The sequence below is a fragment of the Geotrypetes seraphini genome, chromosome 2 (genome assembly GCF_902459505.1).
Source record: "Geotrypetes seraphini chromosome 2, aGeoSer1.1, whole genome shotgun sequence".
Lineage (NCBI taxonomy): Eukaryota > Metazoa > Chordata > Amphibia > Gymnophiona > Dermophiidae > Geotrypetes > Geotrypetes seraphini.
Genome location: NC_047085.1, coordinates 362,828,061 through 362,849,153, shown reverse-complemented (window position 1 = coordinate 362,849,153; position 21,093 = coordinate 362,828,061).

Here is a 21,093-nt window from a genome sequence, read left to right as displayed (position 1 = left end):
TCCAGACAGAAAAAAAGCATTTTATTTTGAATGTTTTAAATGGAATACATTAGCTTTGGGAAATGTGCATAGCAAATGTCTTTATACTGTGTGCAGCAGAAAAGGAAATACTTTTCTTTTTTTTATGTCTTCAGTGTTGCAGTATTCTATTCTGTAGGTTTCTGTACCACCTCTACCCTCACAACAGGTCCCAAAGTGGTTTACAATTAATACAAATTAATACAAAAGATAACCAAAGTAAACTAGTTTAAAACTACTTTGAAACAGACTATAAGAATTTAAAGTTTGAATCTTTACTGGGATAGCATTCTAAACAGAGACTACTGTACTTGAAGAAAAAAAAAAAGGATTGCTCAATAATCCATTTAAAGCAAACAGACTTGAATGAGGGAAACAATAAAGTCAGTTGCTGAAGCTGTCTTAAAGAATTATCACTAGAAAAAAAAATTTCAGACACAAACTAGTTAATCTGTTAGTGTGATAGTAATAGCAGGTTTGGAAATCAGAGGAGAGGCAGGGAGGAGAGAGGATTGGGGAGGGAAGCCCTCCTTTATTTTCTGACCTGGGCCCTAGCAGGTCTAACACCAGTCCTGACCCTTGCTGCATTCCCAGCTGAGGACTTCCTCCAAAGACAGCCAAAACCCCCTTCTACCAAATTCTGCAGTTGGTGACAGCATCCTTGAGCCACCAACATCTAAGTTTGCATGGGGTGCCAGAAAGTATCAGTGGCTTAGGTACACATGCTAACTTTTCAAATTCCTCCCGACATCCTTCCAGTCTGCCCTCTCACTTGTCAAACAAGAATACTACGGCCATTTAACTTCTTTGGCACACTCAACTAACTCTTCTACACTGTACATGTGCATTTAACATGTAATAGACAGACCCTGCTCAGAAGAACTTGCAATCTAATTTAGACAGACAAAAAGGTCATATAGGAGTTGGGGAATTTCTCGCAGAGAGAATAGTAAGATGGACATAGGTATCTTATGGTGAGTGGCAGTTAGGATTTATAAACAACTTTAAAAAAGTGAGCTTTTACCTTGGATTTGAATTCTGCACCGTCTCTGACAGTATTCAAATATAAGCTAAAAGCTCACCTTTTTCAATGCTACCTTCAACTCCTAACTTCCAACTCCCACTCACTATAAAATTACCTACATTTATCCTATCATTTTCTCTGCAAGAAACTCCCCAACCCTATATGTCATGTCTTTATGTCCAATTAGATTGTAAGCTCTTCTGAGCAGGGACCATCTACTGCATGTTTATTTGTACAGTGTTGTGTATGCTTTTTATTGCTATAGAAATGATAAACAGTAGTAGGAGTAGTAATAGGGACGTTGCTGTTATCTGCCAAGCTTGTTAAAAGGGACTTCTGGCCACCTTCAGAGAAAGTCTTTAGCTTACAGAGCTTGGAGATCCTCATTAGCTAAAGTATTCATATTTTGAGATGGGGGTAGGGTGGGGCAGAGAAAATTTTGTGCTCATCCACTTTGGGCTTAGGCCAACACAAAATTAGCTGTCTGGCTACATCACTGGCTAACAGCAACATCTACTGAGCAGACCCTAGGTTAAGGGTACTGATTTCTGAAGAGAAAATAGTCTGTGGCCTCTGGCCAGAGACCATCATTGTGATGATTGGACTAGATGGGAGGGGGAGAGTTAAAATAGGAGGTAAGGGGAACTCTGTGGGGTTGTGAATGAAAATTAGTCTGCTTAGAACCACTGTAAAGGTTGGCTCTAACTGAGCTGAAAGCCCAAAAACATGTGATTTGCATTTTGCATTCTGGAACATTTTCAATTAAATATAAATGCTATATAAATAGAATTTCTTTTATCCTAATTTAAAAAAAAGCAGCTTTTTTGCCTCTATTAATAAATCAAGTAATTTGAAGTATCTGAAGTTAAATATTTACATGTGTTAATGCACTAATGTTCATAGCTAACACAAGAGAAGACAGACTTTAAGCTCACAGCTGCTCTCACTTTTAAATTTAAATAATTGTATTAATGACTTAGGCCCCCTTTCATCAAACTATGGTAGAGGGTTTTACAGCAGGCTGGCAAGGTAAATGCTCTGATGCTCATAGGAATAGAATGTGAGTCAGAGCATTTACCTCACTGGCCCATGGTTTAATAAAAAGAGCTCTTAACAAAAGAACACCAAACAATAAAAAAAATTACAATTGTCATCTTTATTTCATTTTTAACAATAATGATCTAGTAAACCCCTTCCCTTCAAAGCCCCCTCTTCCCCCCAAAAAAACCATCCCAACTTCTTCCCAAATGTTACAACATACTTGACTGTGAGAGAGCTGGGCTGCTACTGCTACTATTAATTATTTCTATAGTGCTACCAAACATATGCAGTCCTGTACAGAGTTACAAAGGAGACAGTCCCTGCTCGAAAGAGCTTATAATCTAAACCAGTGGTCTCAAACTCGCGGCCCCCCAGGTACTATTTTGAGGCCCTCGGTATGTTTATCGTAATCACAAAAGTAAAATAAAAGTTTCTTGATCATATGTCTCTTTAGCTATAAATGACAATATTATTATTAAGACTTAGCCAAAAAGAAAGATTTATAAACTATAAAGAGATTTACCTCATGCAAAATTGTTATTTCTTTAATAAGACATTAACTATTTTTTTTTTTGCGGCCCTCCATGTACCTTCAAATTCAAAATGTGGCCCTGCAAAGGGTTTGAGTTTGAGATCGCTGATCTAAACAGATATGACAGACAAACACGATGTCATGGATACAGTTAAGGGGAACAGTTAATCTGCTGGCTGGGTTAGTGGGCAGTGGATTGAAGGCTACATCAAAAAGGTGGGTTTTCAGTCTGCTTTTAAACAAGGGAAGGTAAGGGGCTTGGTGGACAAACTCGAGTAATTTATTCCAGGCATAGGGGGCAGCTAGACGAAAGGAACGAAGTCTGGAATTGGCAGTGGAGGAGATGGGTACAGATAAAACAGCTTATCTGAGGAATGGAGGTGTATAAGGAGAGAGAAGAGAGGAGAGATTGAGCGGCAGCAGAATGAATGCACTTGTAGGTTAGTAATAGGAGTTTGAATTGTGGGCGAAGGTGGATAGGGAGCCAGTGAAGTGATTTAAGGAGAGGGGTGACATGAGCGTATCAAGGTTGGTAGAAGATGAGTCGTGCAGCAGGGTTTTGCACAGATTGCAAGGGGGAGAGGCGGCACTGCGGGAGGCCAGTTAGAAGCAGATTGCAGTAATCTCTAAGTGTGACGTTACAAGAGTGTAGACAAGGGTTAAGGTAGTGTGCTTAGAGAGGAAGGGGCAAATTTTGTTGCTGTTGTAGAAATAGAAGCAACAAGAAATGGGCTCGTATGACTTCCCTCCTTGTCTATGATATTTATTTATTTTCCACATATCCTACAATTCTATTCAGATTACAAATTATTCAGGTATTCAAGCATTTTTCCCTATCTGTCCTGGCAGGCTCACTATATACCTGGGGCACTGGGGAATTAAGTGACTTGCCCAAGGTCACAAGTAGTGCAGAATTTGAATCCATAACCCCAGGGTGCTGGGGCTGTAGCTCTAAACACTGCACCACAAATAAGAACATAAGAATTGTCATACTAGGATAGACTGAAGGTTCATCAAGCCAGCATCCTGTTTCCAACAATGGCCAACCCAGGTCCTAAGTACCTAGCTAGATCCCAAGTAGTAAAACAGATTTTCTTTACTGTTTTTCTTAGGAATAAGTAGTGAATTTCCTCAAGTCATCTCAATGGTGGCCTATGGACTTTTCTTTTAGGAAATGATCCAAACCTTTTTTAACCCTGCTAAGCTAACTGATGTCACCATATTCTCTGGCAACAAATTCCAGAGTTTAATTACATCTGGGTATGAAGAAATATTTTCTCTGGTTTGTTTTAAAAAATCAAACAAGATGCTAGGAATTATTTAAAAAAGGGATTTAAAAAAGGCTAATCCCCTCTTCTACGAAACTGCGCTAGCAGTTTCTAGTGTGGGGAGCTGTGCTGAATGTCCAGCGTTGCTCCCGACACTCATAGGAACTCTATGAGCGTCGGGAGCAGTGTGGGCCATTCAGCGTGGCTCTCTGTGCTAGCACAGTTTCATAGAAGAGAGTGTAAGAATGTTATAATGCCTCTCAAATTTCTGAAAAGGTTTGAGGGAAGAAATTTAAGAGGAGGGTTTTTTTGCCAATAAAGTTTCTCCTAACATTATACCTGTCTGCATTGAAAGGGTTGCGACAGGTTGGAGTATGAGGCTTTTTCCTCCTTCTCGACAAATTTTTGAACTTCTTCTCAGATACTAAAGAGAATATTGATCATTTTAAACCTATTCTCTGTTTTCTGTTTTTCAACCAATTCTTAATCCATAATAGGACATTACCTCCTATCCCATGACTCTCTAAATTTCCTCATGGAGGTACTTTGTCAAATGTCTTTTGAAAATCCAAATACATAATATCAGCCAGCTCACCTTTATCCATGTGTTCATTCACCCCTTCAAAGAAATGCAGTAGATTAGTGAGGCAAGATTTCCCTTGAGTAAATCCATGTTGGCTTTCTCTCATTAATTCATACTTATGTATATGTTCTGTCATTTTGTTCTTTATAATAGTCTCTATCATTTTGCCTGGCACCGATGTCAGACTCACCAGCCTAATAACCTCTGGAACAGTGTATCTCAAACTGTGTGCCTCCTGAGATCCCAAGTGTGCCGCAGCACACTGAGGAGGAAGAGATGCGCCTGCCAGCTGACTTCCTTACGCGGTACCGCGACAGCGCTGCCGATTCGCTGAAGGCCTGCATGTTTCCCCCTTCTCTCTAGCATCCTCTGGCTTCCCCCTGGCCTCACCTTTAAAGCTAATTACAGAAGCCTGCAGAGGATCGCCGGTAGGTAAAAATGATTTTATTTTCAATATAGTAATTGAAATGTGTCAGTTTTGAGAATTTATATCTGCTGTGTATATTGTGTGTATATGAAAAAAGAATGGAAAAAATTTCATTACAGTTAGTAAACGGGATGGGATCTGGGGCAGAGTTTGGGTGGGCCTAGGGAGGTCTGTGGTTGGGGTACTCTTTTGATATCTGTTAGATTTAGGGGGTGCTTAGCTTGAAGTAGTTGAGAAACACTGGCTGGAAGCTAAAGAAGCACTTCTTGGGTTTTGCAGTCCACAGTTATATCAAACACCAGCTCTAGCAGGATGCATATTTCAAATCTGATATATTCTAATCACAAGATAGAAATAAAATTATTTTTTTCTACCTTTTGTCATCTCTGGTTTCTGCTTTCATCGTCTTTTCACTCTCTTTCATTTAGCGTCTGCCCTCTGTCTCTTCAATCCAGCATCTGCCCCTTCCATCCACTCTCTGCGCTCTCCCCCTTCCATATGGTATCTGCCTTCTTTCCATACCCCTCTCCCCTTTCCATCCAGCCTATGCCCCCTCTCTCCTTTTTACATGATTCATTCTGCTCTCATTTTTATCTCTCCTACACCAGATCTAGCATCTTTGTCCCTCTCTCCTTATTTCTCATCTGACCCCCTTCCCAACATCAATCTTTCTCTACCTTCTCATTCCTCTCTCTCCCCTTTCCCTCATTTGATCTCTCCATTCTATCCTAACTCTTTCCCCTCCTCTAATCTCCCTGCCAGCTGTTTCCTTCCTCCCCTCTCCAGCAGTACCCCTTCTCTCTTTCCTCCTCTCCTTATCCAACAGTAACTCTCTTTCCTTTCCTTTCCCTCCTCCCCTGTCCAGCAGTATCCCTTCCCCTCCCTCCTCCCCTGTCCAGGAGTACCCCTTCTCCCTTCCCTCCCCTCCTTCCCTCTCCAGCAAATGTTTCCTCTCTTTAGCCTAGCAGCAGCTCTGTGTGCTTTTAACTTTGGCACACAGCTGCCCCTAAGCAGTACTTTAGTTGCGGTTTCATGAGGCAGTCTCGGGGCCTTTGGTAGGCTGGCCTACATCGCATCATTGAAGCGGGCTGACCTAGCAAAGGCCCCGAGGCTGCCTCATGAAACTGCGGCTAAATTACTGCTTAGAGGCAGCTGTGTGCCGAAGTTAAAAGCACACAGAACTGCCGCTGCTTGGCTGGGGGTGAAGAGACAAAATAAAGGCAGGAGGCATACGTAAAAGGGGGCAGGAGTCCTGGCATATGCGACGGCAACAGGAAGTTGCAAGTCAGCTGACGCCGGTATCGCAGCCTCTCTTCCTGCCTAGTGTGCAATTTGTGGGTTTTTGCTTCCAGCACAATCTTCTTTTCAAGTACTCTCTTCGCCTTCCTTATTTGAGCCTTGCATTTGACATGACATTCCTTGTGTTTAAAATTATTTTCAGTCAGATCCTTCTTCTTTCTGAAGGATTCTCTTTTAGCTCTAATAACTTCCTTCACCTCACTCGTTTGTCATGCTGACTGCCTTTTGTTCTTCTTTCCTCCTTTTTAATACATGGAATTTATCTAGTCTGGGCTTCCAGGATGGTATTTTTAAATAACACCCAAGTCTGATGTATATTTTTTTACCTTTTCAGCTGCACCTCTAAGGTTTTTATTTGTATTTTTTACCATTCTCCTCAAGTTATCATAGTCTCCTTTTTTTAAGTTAAATGCTGTTGTATTGGATTTTCTGTGCAAACTTATTCCAGGGATTATATAAAATCTGATCATGTTATGATCACTGTTATCAAGCGGCCGCAGCACCATTACCTCCTGAACCAATTCATGCGCGCCATTAAGAACTAGATCTAGAATTACTTCACATCTTGTCAGTTCCTGAACCAGCTACTCTATATCAAGGAATTTTATTTCCCTAGCATGCCCTAATGTTACATTTACCCAGTCAATATCGGGGTAGTTGAAATCACCCATTATTATTATGTTACCCAGTTTGTTAGCCTCCCTAATTTCTGATAACATTTCAGCATCTGTCCGTTCAACCTGGTCAGGCAGACAGCAGTTCACTCCTATCACTATCTGAGGTGATAGGATTGAATTCATCCCAGCACCTATCGGATGGAACCCATAATCAATATTGTTTCTTCCTCTTTGGTTGGCTAGTTCAGATCAATGCAATCATCTAGTGAGTGTGTAAATGAGTCTCTGACTTTACTTTATGTTGGAAATAGTTGGCCAAGCTATTGACACTGGGCTGTTGTACTTTGGGATCGGTTAGTATCTGTTTAGTGAATATGAGTGACCGGAAAATCTTAAAGAGGTATTTTGAAGAGTTATGGGATTGGTTAATTAGATTGTCGTAGTATAGCTATTTTTTTACTTCTACTATTGACAACTTGTATTGGTTTACCTTTTTCCTCCATTCGATATATCAATCATGGGTTTGACATTTCCTCTAAGCTCTCTCCTGTTTCCTTACATTTGTTGGATTGGCTTTATTTTTTGAATTAACATATCTTGTAGGAGGAGCAAATTTGTCTAGGACTTTTGATATCAGGTCTTGCCAAGTGATTATGGACCTATCTACATTTGTGTTCATAGTTGTTAACTGGTCTGTGATTAATCTCCAGAATTCCTCTGATAGTATCTTGCCTCGTCTTGTCTGGTGTGTTTCATTGTTAGGTTTTGATATAAGAGTTTTAGGCAATTTTAGTTGGAAGCTGAGAAGATCGTGGTTGGACCAGATAGCTGGTTCTCATATTACAAGGTCTACCAAGGGGCATGATGAGCCTTCAGACATGTACGAGATAAAGTCTAGACACTACTTCAGTTGCTTTTGTAAGCTTTGAAAGGAGTGGACTAAGGGATTTGCCTAGTCTTTGAGATGTAGATTTGGATCTCCAAGAACTATTAGACTGAGAATATGGTTCCAGTTAGCAGAAGATCTGTAAATTAACAATATGCCTAGCTCTTTTCCACTTTCTGGATTTTGCAAACTGCAGGTCATAAATTCAAGTTCCTGATTGGTTGCATTATCTATGTCTTAAGAAAAGGACCTCTATAGAATGATTAGTTCTCTTCCTCGCTTCAATTGTCTGTGACAGTGGATCAGTCTATAATCTGAAGTGCAGAGATCTGCTAAAATGGGGGAGTATACATCTGGGATCCATGAGTTTGTTATGCATACTATTCCTGCTTGGTGTCTACTTATTGGGACCCTTAGAACTGGTGTCTTATTACACACCGATTGAGCATTCAGATAGAGGCATGCAATTGGCACAATGTTTTCTCTCGCAGGGACTTTGGATATATACCCTATCTATTTTAAGTTTTTATATTCCTGTTTCCTGATTATTTTATAGAAAGGTGATGACTTCCTTCTGCCATTTCCGTTTCCTTTCTGGGAGGAGAGGAGCAGAGGACATATTTCTCTCCGAGAGGAAAGGAGGGGACATATCTTTCAGAGAGGAAAGGAGACAGGCTATTTCTCTGGGTAAGTATACATTATTTTGCTCTGAGCTTTGGTAACTGTAGGTTCCTTTTATAAAGCTATTTTTAGATCTTAACAGAGCAAGCTTTACTCAGCCTTTTATTTAATAGAAACTAGCTGTTTTTAAACTTGAACTTTCTGCTAGAGTTGCAGGCAGGTTCAGGCTTAGTCTGCTTCCCTCCCATTCCCTCCTAGCTCATTTCCTTTAAATATAGTCTTAATTTAAATAGTCAATTATTCTACTTAGGACAACAGGTGAACTGGTTTTACATATTATTATTACATTTCATTACTTGCTAAGACTCAAACACTAAATAAAGCATTCAAATTATCTTAAGGCTCTCTATACCAGTCTAACATTCCCAGTACCTTAATAGGATTTAATGAAGCAGCTCAATAATAAGATGCAGACAGTAGTTCAGCAGCAAGAGGGGAACTATCCAGTCTTTTGCACTGAGTGTTACATGTATGATTATCTCCCAGTTGGTGAGAAATTATATGTGTGCTTGCTGCAAAGAGCTCCTGGCTTTCAGAGAAAGAGTCTGTTCCCTTGAGGCTAGATTTGCAGATTTGGACGAGCTGAGGGAGACAGAAAGGTACATAGAGGAAACCTACAGGTATATTGTAGAAAAGTCCCACCTCCAGTCTGGCAGCCCCTGTGCTGCCTTGGAGGAGGGAGTTCTCCTAAAAGGAGAACATCACCCTGGTAATGTAGGAAATGAGGAGATGCAATATCTTCTTGTATCGAAGATCTATCTCCAGGGGCTTTTTCCCAGTAGGGAGGAATTAGTATGGTCATTGTACTGGGAGATTCAATCATTAGGCATGTAGATAGCTGGGTGGCTGGTGGGCATGAGAATCACCTGGTCACTTGCCTGCCTGGTGCAAAGGTGGCAGATCTCACACATCACTTAGATTGTGATAATCATACATTAAACACTCAGTGCAAAAGACTGGATAGTTCCCCTCTTGCTGCTGAACTACTGTCTGCATCTTATTATTGAGCTGCTTCATTAAGTCCTATTAGATAGTGCTGGGGGGGAGCTGGCTGTCTTGGTTCATATAGGTACTAATGACATAGGAAAACGTGGGAGGGAGGTACAGGAAGCCCAATTTAGGCTCATAGATAGAAAGCTGAAATCCAGATTCTCCAGGGTAGCATTTTCAGAAATGCCCCCTGTTCCATGCGCAGGACCCAAGAGGCAGGCAGAGCTCTGAAGTCTCAATATGTGGTTGAGATGAAGGTGCAGGGTTGAGGGATTTAGATTTGTTAGGAACTGGGCTACCTTCTAGGAAAGGGGGAGCCTATTCCAAAAGGATGGGCTCCACCTTAACTGGGATGGAACCAGGCTGCTGGCACCAACATTTAAAAAGGAGATAGAGCAGATTTTAAACTAAGATGGGGGGAGGGGGAAGTAGGAGCAGATGGTTCAATGTGGAGTTTCTTTGAAGGATACTGTTGAATCAGAACACTTAGGGAGTCCCAATAGAGAGATTTTAATAATGGTGAAAGAAAGCCAAGAATGCTTAAGAGGGAAGCACAGTAAAGATGTCAAGTTATCCCTTTCATCTTCTTAGATAAAAGGAAAATACACAATTTGAAATGTCTGTATACAAATGCTAGAAGTCTAAAAAATAAAGTAGGAGAGTTAGCGTATATAGCACTGAATGATGAGATGGATATTGTAACAGGGAAGCCTGTCATGTCCACATGCCCTGATGCAAACCCTAGATCAGCTAAGCCAGTGTCTATTCTTAGAGGAAGGAATAGGGTTTTAAAGCCTAGCAAGCAGGATTTTGCTCCTTCAGAAGGGCAACAGATAGGGACCAGTGCAGCAGCAAAGTCATGCTCTACATAGGGACCCTATTATTCCTTCCCTAAGGCTATTACTAAAGCTGTCTAATTTCCCAGCAGTAGAAGAGAGTAACCAAAGGGTTAATAAAAGAGGCGGTTCCAGTAGAGCTGTGCAGCACCAAGACCTGCAGCAGCCACAGGAAAAAAAATCTCTTCTAGCTGTGAATTAGGGGAGGGATCCGTTTTGTCAGTCACAGAGGCAGTGAAATGGTACAAGCTGGGTGGAACAGGCTGAAGAACTCTAGGCACCAACTCCTACTCCTCGCAGGAGTGTTGTACAGGAGGAACTCAGACAAGAGAGATATCAGGTTCCTGAGAAAAGTTTTCCTGGAGAGGAGAGGGTTGGCAGAAAAATTATAGTAAAACTGGCAGAAGTAAAGTGATTCACCTACAGGTTTAAGAAGGTGGGGGGGGGGGGGGTTTGGAAGTGTTGAAGAGTATCTCATGAAAATAAAGGAGCCAGATTATGAAGTGAATGAGGAAGAATCTGATATGGAATGTGATTTTGAACCAGAACAAGTTATGCCAGATGAAGAGGTGTTTGAATTATTCAGTAAAAGTTAGAAATTTATATGGAATGACCCTGTTAATAAGGGAAAGGTTTGAATGAAAAGTGTGTCAAGCTTTGGGGAGGGGAGTGTCTATGTGTGAAACCCCAGCACAGGTGAAGCAGGGAGCTGTGTGTGACACGCTGAGTCTTTTAAGGGTGTTTTCAAAAGCTCCCAGGTTTCACCAAACCTTGAGTAATAAACATCTGGGAACCATGGGAGGGAACAGGGTCATTTTGTTCTTAAGGGTGGTTAGTGTTCCCCATATATCTGTCCCAGCTAAGGAGAGGCAGAGCAGTGTTACTCAACTGGAAAATAAAGGCAACAGTTTTGTTTGCGATGTGACCAGTGCTGTAGTGAGTCTAAGGAAGCACTGGGGAAAAACGTGCAGGCACGAGCATTGCCTGGGTCTGCCTAGGGGCATGAAGCAGTGGACTCAGGTCCCAGTTAAAGAAGGCTGCATGTACTGGCAAAGCAGCAGCAGCCCATAAGCTGGATCTATTGGCAGAGTTTGTTTTCTGTTTTCATTTTGCTAAGCTGGAAAAGACACAGATAGCATTGTGGAATCCATATGGATAGAAATTCCATATGTGAAGGGAAGGAATATACAGGTAGGGTTATACTACCGGTCCCCGGGATAAAATGAGCAGACAGATGAAGAAATGTTTTCAGAGATCAGGAAAGCTGGAGAATTGGGCAACAGTATAATAATGGGTGATTTCAACTACCCAACATTGACTGGATAAATGTTACATCAGGGAGTGCTAAGGAGGTAAAATTCCTAGACGTCATAAATGACTGCTTCTTGGAGCATCTGATCCAGGACCTGACAAAACGAGGAACTATTTTAGATTTGGTCCTTAGTGGATTGCAGGACATAGTAAGAGAGGTAACAGTGTTTTGTCTACTGGGAAGCAGTGATCATAACATGATCAAATTTGAGCTGATAACTGAAGTGATGTCACTAAAGAAATTACTGTAGCGGAATTTAATTTTTGCAAGGGTGACTACGATAAAATGAGGGAAATGGTCAAAAAGAAACTAAAACATTCTGTGGCAAAGGTCAGAAATGTAAACCAGGCATGGATGTTGTTTAAAAATACCATCGTGGAAGACCAGGTGGAAAGAAGAGAAAGCAAGAGCTGGTATCATTAAAAGGTGAAGTGAAAGAGGCTATTACAGCCAAGTAAACATCCTTTACAGAATGAAATATGGATCCCAGTGAAGAAAATAAGAAGAGACATAAGCACTGGTAAGTTAGATGCAAAGCATTGATAAAGAAACTAAACAAGAATATGAAGAACAACTTGCCAAAGAGGCATAAACTCATAGTAACAATTTTTTTTAGGTATTTTAGAAGCAGAAAACCTGTGAGGGAATTCATGGGACCGTTGGATGATCAAGGAGTAAAAGGTGTGCTCATGGAGGATAAATGCATAGCGGAGAGACTGAATGAATTATGTGCTTCGGTCTTTATGCAGGAAGATGTAAGAAATCTACCTGAACCGGATTTGAAAGAAATCTCGGTGAACCTGAAGATGTACTAACCAAATTGACAAGCTAAAGCAGGGGTCCCCAAAGTCCCTCCTTGAGGGCTGAATCCAGTTGGGTTTTCAGGATTTCCCCAATGCATATGCATTGAAAGCAGTGCATGCACATAGATCTCATGCATATTCATTGGGGAAATCCTGAAAACCCGACTGGATTCGGCCCTCTAGGAGGGACTTTGAGGACCCCTGAGCTAAAGAGTGATAAATCACCTGGACAGGATGGTATACATCCCAGGGTACTGAAAAAACTCAAACATAACATTTCTGATCTGTTAGTGATCTGTAACCTATCACTAAAATTGTCTGTGGTACCTGAAGATTGAAAGGTGGCCAATATTACGTTGATTTTTAAAAAAGGTTCCAGAGGAGATCTGGGGAATTACAGACCAGTAAGCCTGATCTCAGAGCCAGGCAAAATAGTGGAAACAATGATAAAAAATACAATTGTGGAACATGTAGACAAACATTAATCAGCATAGGTTCAGCCAAGGGAGGCCTTGCCTCACCAATTTCCTTCACTTATTTGAAGGTGTGAATAAACATGTGGATAAAGCTGGTTGATATAGTGTATCTAGATTTCTAGAAAGCTTTTGACAAAGTTTCTCATGAGAAGCTCCTGAGAAAATTAAAGCGTCATAGGATAGATGTCAAAGTTCAGTTGTGGATTAGGAATTGGTTAGTGGATAGAAAACTGAGGGTAGGGTTAAATGGTAATTTTTCTCAATGGAGGAGAGTAAACAGTGGAGTGTCGCAGGGATCTGTACTGGGACCAGTGCTATTTAACTTATTTATAAATGATCTGGAAATTGGAATGACGAGTGAGGTGTTAAAATTTGTGTGCCAATCTCTTTTATTATAAATATAAGATGTATAGATTTGGAAATAAGCCAAATAAAATGCTGATCAGTCTGACTCAGTTTTGGGAGGTTCTAAGCCTATCACTGCTATGAAGGATAAGTCGGGCAAGTTAATTAGGGAGCGGAGTGAGATTGAACGAGTATTTCTTCAATTTTATACTAATCTGTACAGCTTGGAAACCACTTGTTCGGAAGATCAGCTTTGCACTTTCCTGAGCACTTTAAATCTCCCTAAAACTTTTCTCTCTGACGGTACAGAAATTGAATGAGCCTCTTACAGTCTTGGTGATTTTAAGGGCCATTAAACATCTCAAATTACATAAATCACCCAGTTTAGATGGTTTCAGTGGTGAATTTTTTGAGCATCATTTAGCTATTTTTCTGTGCTATCGCGCCATGGGCTTTTGCATTGCAGACTTTAGCACCCAGCTTTGAGCGTTAGCCTCCTAGTGCAGTTGGAGGCAAATTGGAAGAAGCAGACATTAAGCAATTCACAAATACCCTCCCCATTTTATCTCACACACAAACTCAACTCCCTAGCCCCATTTCAACATCTCAATCTCAAACTCCCCACATCCATGTCCCACCTTCCAACTACAAGCTCAACAGCGACAGAGATATCATCCATCCCTACCCATTCCCACAAGTAATCTCCTCCATAACCTTCAGAAGAAGTTATTTCATTTAATTCTGCTATTGAAATAGATTAGAGGTTCTGGCAGTGACCCATTTACAAAGTATGTATGCTTCCCAATTAATATTTCCAAATAAGCAAAGGCACTATATTAATTTGGAAATTTTAACTGGGAAGAATACTTACTTTATAAATGGGTCTTTGCCAGAGCCTCTAATGTATTCTCTAATGTATTTTGTACATGTAAGAGTTCAATCTAATTCTCCCTGAAGAACAATTTTGCATTACTTTGAACCACATTTAATTTGTGTTCTCTCTAATTGACTGCATTATTCACTACATCAAAATACAGAAATCTGCATGCAAAAGCAAAACAGGCAGATAATATATAAAAAGCAAGAAAATTCAAAAGAGTAGAGGACAAATTAAACCACTGCTTAAGGAGAACACACTTGTGCCAGAATGGAAGAACAGCAGCTATGGCAATCAAATATGTTGGATCCTGGCACCAGGCCAGAACTATCTTAGTGGGAACAATTACTATCACCAACAGAACCTGGCATTGTCTTTGCCTTTATAAATTAATTTTACTGTTACTATTATTTTATAGGTTATTTCTTTTTGTACTACTAGCTTTTATTTTACGTATGTTCATATTCAGTGGTTCTATTCATTTAAATTGCTACACATTATATTTGGTCATGGATAATGTGGTATGACTGACTACCTATTAGTCTATTTTAAAGCATGGAAACAGTCATTAATAAATAAAAACAAACAAATCAAAACAATAAATGTGATACTTTTTTTTGTACTTGAACAAACATAATCCATATAAGCAGTATGTTTTGTTACCATTCTTAGAAACATAAAAAATGATGGCCGATAAAGGCCAAATGGCCCATCCAGTCTGCCCAACCACAGTATCCACGATCTCCTCCCACGCTTTCTTGAAACCAGACATGGTCTTTGTCTCCACCACCACCACTACCGGGAGACTATTCCACGCATCTACCACCCTGTCTGTAAAAAAAGTATTTCCTTAGATTATACTTCTTAACCTCATTCTATGCCCTCTCACTCTGGAGTCTCCTTTTAATTAAGAGACTTGCCTCTTGTGTAGTTATGCCACATAGGTATTTCAGTGTCTCTGTCATATCTTCCCTCTCCTGCCTTTCCTACAAAATATACATATTGAGATCTTTAATTCTGTCCCCATACTTCTTATGACGTAGACTACCAACCATTTTAGTAACCTTCCTCTGGACTGACTCCATCCTGTTTATATCTTTTTAAAGGTGCGGTCTCCAGAATTTAACACAATATTCTAAATGAGGTCTCACCAGAGTCTTATACAGGGACATCATTACCTCCTTTTTCCTACTGGTCATTTCTCTCCCTATGCATCCAAGCATCCTTCTAGCCTTTATCATTGCTTTTTCAACCTGTTTGGCCACCTTAAGATCATCACATATCATCACACCCAAGTCCTGCTCCACTTTCAAGCACAAAAGTTCTTCACCCCCTAAACTGTACCATTCCCGTTGGTTTTTACAACCCAAATGCATGACCTTGTATTTCTTAGCTTTAAAGCTTAGCTGCCAAATTTCAGACCATTCCTCACGCTTCACTAGATCCTTCCTTATGTTTTCCATACAATCAGAGGTGTCTAGTCTACTGCAGATTATGGTATCATCTGCAAAGAGGAAAATCTTACCAATCAGCCCTTCAGCAATATCACTTAAAAAATGTTATAAAGTAGACCTTTTATTTAGTTAGTTTAAGTTATATTCCGAGCAGCTTAATTTTATGCTCTATCTATAACCTATGTTGGCTCCCAGTCTACCCTTAATTATGCTTTCATGTCTATGCATGTTTTATGGAGAAATTAGGTCTTACCTGATAATTTTCTTTCCATTACACTATTCCAGACCAGTGGGATAGTTATGTCCATCGACCAGTAGGTGGAGATAAAACACACATAAAGAGCTGACCGATATAAAACCAAGCCAACCCCCAACTCCTCAGTATTAACGCAGACAAGCAGAAGAAAGAAGAAAGGAGACTAACCACCCCTTAAACACCCCCAACTTCCCTGCACTCTTAAACGTCTCTGCGAACCATCATTATAGAAAGCTCAGCTGTGAGTGCAGGTAGGCAGAGCCACAACTGCTCAAAGCAAGAGAGTTACAGCTGCTCAAAGTGAGGAATCCACAGTGCCCTGCACCACCTGACAGGAAAAACACCAGGATGTAAGCCACAGATGCTGATAGGGGAGATATGATAGAGACTTACAAGATCATGAAGGGCATAGAGAGAGTAGAGAGGGACAGATTCTTCACACTTTCAAAAAATAAAAGAACAAGAGGGCATTCGGAAAAGTTGAAAGGGGACAGATTCAGAACGAATGCTAGGAAGTTCTTCTTTACCCAGCGTGTGGTGGACACCTGGAATGCGCTTCCAGAGGGCGTGATAGGGCAGAGTACGGTACTGGGGTTCAAGAGGGAATTGGACAACTTTCTGCTGGAAAAGGGAATAGAGGGGTATAGATAGAGGATTACTGCACAGGTCCTGGACCTGTTGGGCCGCCGCGTGAGCGGACTGCTGGGCACGATGGACCTCATGGTCTGACCCAGTAGAGGCATTTCTTATGTTCTTATGTTCTTCCTTTCATACACCATGTCTCAAAGGTCTTCCACACCCTCGCATAAGTGGCAGATGTGGAATGCTTCCTGGCCTGCAGCAACATAGCAAAAACCGAGTGAGTAGCCCCAGTGCCTCATCTTTGACCTCTCAAGGGCCAAACCGTAAGACTAAAGTGGGAGGAATCCTCCATCAGAACTGTCTCTTAACAAAGCAACCCTCTCTCCAGCAGCCAAACCATATCCACAACCCAGGATCTTCAGGGCCAATCCAGAGTCACCAGAATGATTAGGCTGGTGTGCGCCACAATCCTCCATAGCACCTAGCCCACCATTGGCCATGGTGGAAACACGTACAGGAGGGAGTCTGTTGGACAGGACAGAAGGATCACATCTAGCCCATACTGCCTGGCTCCTTCCAAAGTCTGAAAAATGTGCTGACCTTGGAATTGTGCCCAGTCACCCCCAATGATGAACAATCAGTTGGAACGCCTCTTCTGACAGCTCCCACACTCCTGGGTCCAGAATGTTGCGACTGAGAAAATCTGCCTGTACATTCAACAACACCATAACGTGGGCTGCTGACAAGCACAGAAGATGCTTTGGCTGCTAGCTGTTGGCTGTGAGTACCACCCTGTTTGTTCACACATGCCACTGCCACGGCGCTGTCCAAAAACACCCTGACTGCAGAATGACCCAGGAATTGAGCAAACTGCTGCAGGACTAACTGAATCACCCTGAGCTCCCTGAGATTGATGGACCAAGTCGCCTCTGTTGGAGACCAGAGCCTTTGGGCCAGATGAGACAAGTAAAGAGGCAATATGGCTTATTTTGATTGATTGATTTTTTTCAGAAAATCACGTCCTACCCTCCTGCCTCCCTGACGCAGCTTTGAGTGTAACACTGGTTACCATCATCGGAGGAAGAAGGCTGAAGGGACGCTCACACAACCCTGCACAAGTGGCTCAGCACAGCTGTTGTAAAAGATAAGTAGCTGTAGCTGTATTCATAAGCCTGTTGAAAAAGTGGTTGCTGGGCTGTGTACCTTTACTACAATTTCATGGACTTTAAAGCTTCAAAATATTCAAAAAAGGATCAAGAGGTGAACCCGGAAATTACAGACCTGTGAGCCTCACATCAGTTCCTGGGAAGATAATTGAAGCACTAATTAAAGACAACATTGTACAACACTTGGAAGATCACAATTTAATAAGGGCTAGTCAACATGGCTTTAGGAAAGGGAAGTCATGTCTGACAAATTTGCTTCAATTCTTCGAGAAGGTGAACAAACAATTGGATAGTGGAAATCCAGTGGACATAGTTTACTTGGATTTCCAGAAAGCATTCGACAAGGTTCCGCATGAAAGACTTATGAGAAAACTTCTGAGCCATGGAATAGGAGGAGAAGTGCATAGATGGATTGGCAAATGGCTAGAGAAAAGAAGGCAAAGGGTGAGCATAAATGGGCAATTCTCGGACTGGGAGAGAGTGACTAGCGGCGTGCCCCAGGGTTCGGTTCTTGGGCCTATTTTGTTTAATATTTTTATAAATGACCTTGAAGAGGAAACAACATGCAATATAATGAAGTTTGCAGATGATACAAAACTATGTCGGGTGGTTGGCTCTCTAGGGGACTGCAAGGAGCTCCAGAAGGATCTAAACCAGCTGGAAACTTGGGCGAAAAAGTGGCAGATGAGATTTAACATAGACAAATGCAAGGTGATGCATCTAGGAAAGAAAAACAAAGAACATGAGTATAAGATGTTGGGGGTGACATTAGCCAAATGCGAACAAGAAAGGGATTTGGGGGTACTGATAGACAGAACCCTAAAGCCTTCAGCTCAATGCGCGGCGGCGGCGAAGAAAGCAAATAGGATGTTGGGCATGATTAAGAAGGGGATCACGAGTAGATCGGCGGTCATAATGCCACTTTACAGAGCAATGGTCAGACCTCACTTGGAATACTGTGTCCAACACTGGTCTCCATACCTCAAGAAGGATATAACTCTGCTGGAGAGGGTGCAGAGACGAGCCACGAAACTAGTCAAAGGTATGGAGAATTTGAGCTACGAGGAACGTCTCAGAAAACTGGGTCTGTTCACCCTAAAGAAGAGAAGACTGCGAGGGGATTTGATAGAGACTTTTAAAATATTAAAAGGATTTGATAAAATAGACCAGGAAGAAGCATTGTTAACATTTTTGGAAGTCACACGGACACGGGGTCACAGCCTGAAGCTGAGTGGCAGCAGGTTCAGGACAAACATCAGGAAGTTCTGTTTCTCACAGCGAGTGGTTGGAGCTTGGAATGCTCTCCCGGAGGAGGTTGTGGCGGAGACTACTGTTCTGGGTTTCAAGCGCAAGTTGGATGCACATCTTCTTGAAAACCATATTGAGGGATACGGGAAATCCGGGTTTCCCAAAAGGTGTACTTAAATGGGCCACCGCGTGTGCGGATCGCTGGACAAGATGGACTTCGGTGTGATCCGGTGAAGGCATTTCTTATGTTCTTATGTCCTTATTGATTACTTCATTCAAAATTTAACAAGCATTTAACAACGCTGTTTAAGGAGGTTTTTTTTGCATGCCAGTGAGGTACTTACCCTTTCCAGTCTTTCAGCAAGATTCCATCTGTCTGAAGAAGGGGTTCTGAGGCTTTTTTCCTCCTTATATTAAACTTTGCAGCTGTAGTACTTTATTAAATGATTTTCATTAGAATCTTTTAAGAGTTGAGTTGGTATATATTTTTTGTATTGAAGAAAACCTACTCCCCTGGGTTTGATTGATAGTACAAGTAAAGAGCTCCCCTGCCCGAGGGACTGACATCTGATGTTACCACCACCTCCCAGTGTTAAACTGGAAATGGAATGCCTTTCAAAAGGTTGAACTTTGCCAGTCATTGTGTCATGCTTCTCCTTGCCTCATTTAATCATAGTAGCCAAATATTGTAGCCCTAGGACATCAGAGACCATCAGCTGTAGAGGAACCATTGCAACTGTTGCACTCATGGAACTGACTCCATTGCCGCTGTCAAGGAGTCCAAGAGTTGAACATAGTCCCATGTCCGAAGACTCCGGAGTTGAAACACAGTAGAAGAAGAAGCAATTTCTCCCATTTGTGCTTGGAAAGAAATATAATCTCCTGATGCTTGTAGAAGAGAACTCCCAGGTACTCCAGCCTCTGAGATGGAATGAGCCTGCTGTTCTCAAAATTGATCACCCTGCCCAAGGACTGCAGCAGATGAACCACTTCTGCCATAGTGGCCTATCCCTTCTGAAAAAACAATGCCCCAATCAGCCAATCATCCAGGTAACATAATAAATGAAATCTATTAAAGATCTGAATGGTCCTTCTAGTCTGCCCTGTAATGACATGCATTATAATTTCTTGATTAAATTTAAATGTCTTTTTTCTGGCCTTTCAGCTTTTGTGGCCTGAGTGATGTTGCTTGGCAAGAAGGCAATTTTGTCCCAGTGGCTGGCAAGCGAACCCTCGACTAACAGTCAATGGAGATCATTGATGATCATCCATGCCTCTTTGGAACGTAGACATTTTACAGATTTAGAAACTGGGCCTGGCCAAAGATTTTGTTTGATTTGGGAGCGATTTTGGCTGAGCCTTACTCCCTTGACCCGGAGTTTGACCCGGAGTAGATTACTGAATTTGTAACTTAATTATTTTTTTCCTCCCTGTGCTCGAGGATTCTTCTGTTTTTGTATGGGGGGATAGGGGTGGGTGGGTGGGAAGGGAGGATATATATTGTGCATAAATGTAAATGCCCAGTTGTGTTTTGCTGCAGTTGTTTACACTCATATTGAAAATTAATAAACATATTTACACATAAAATATCTTTTTTTTGTTATTTCTGGTCCATAGACCTTAGAGGTCTACCTGGTATTGTTCTTGGGTTTCAACTACTGCTGTTGAAGCTCACTCCAGCCTATCCAAACCATCTCCTCTACTGGATTCAGACCATGGATGTTTGCTCATTCATATTCTAATTGGCTATCCTCTGTGTTCATCCCACACTTTTTAGAATCCCATCACAATTTTCCTCTCCACCACCTCCCTCGGAAGGGCATTCTAAGCATCTACCATCCTAATCTAATCTAATCCTTTGGTTAATACTGCATCATCTCCATGTTTGTAGAGCTCGACGCGGTTTACAGTAGGAGAAATAGGAAGGAACTACAACAGAGGGTTAGAGGTAGAAGTGTGAAGAAAATTTAGAGGACTTGGGATGCCAAAATATAAGAGTTTCCTTGATTCCTAAATTGGAGGGAGACTTACATTTTTTGAGAAAAGCCAGGTTTTCAGATGTTTGCGGAAAACTTATGTCTACTACCCTTCAACCTCAATTTATGTCCTATAGTTTTACCAATTTCCCTTCTCTGGGAAAGATTTGGCCCTATATTACTACCTTTCAAATATTTAAATATCTGTATCATATCACCCCTTGTCATGTTCCCATTAGGGTGATTATATGAATAAAGTTTACTTCTCACCCAGTGAGTTTCCCTGGGTCTGCTGTGCCTGAGTCTGGACATAGATTTCAAATCAGACAACACAGGTAGAAGAAAATCATTTTATTTTAACTGTCTTAAATTAAATATGGATAACAATTAGCAAAA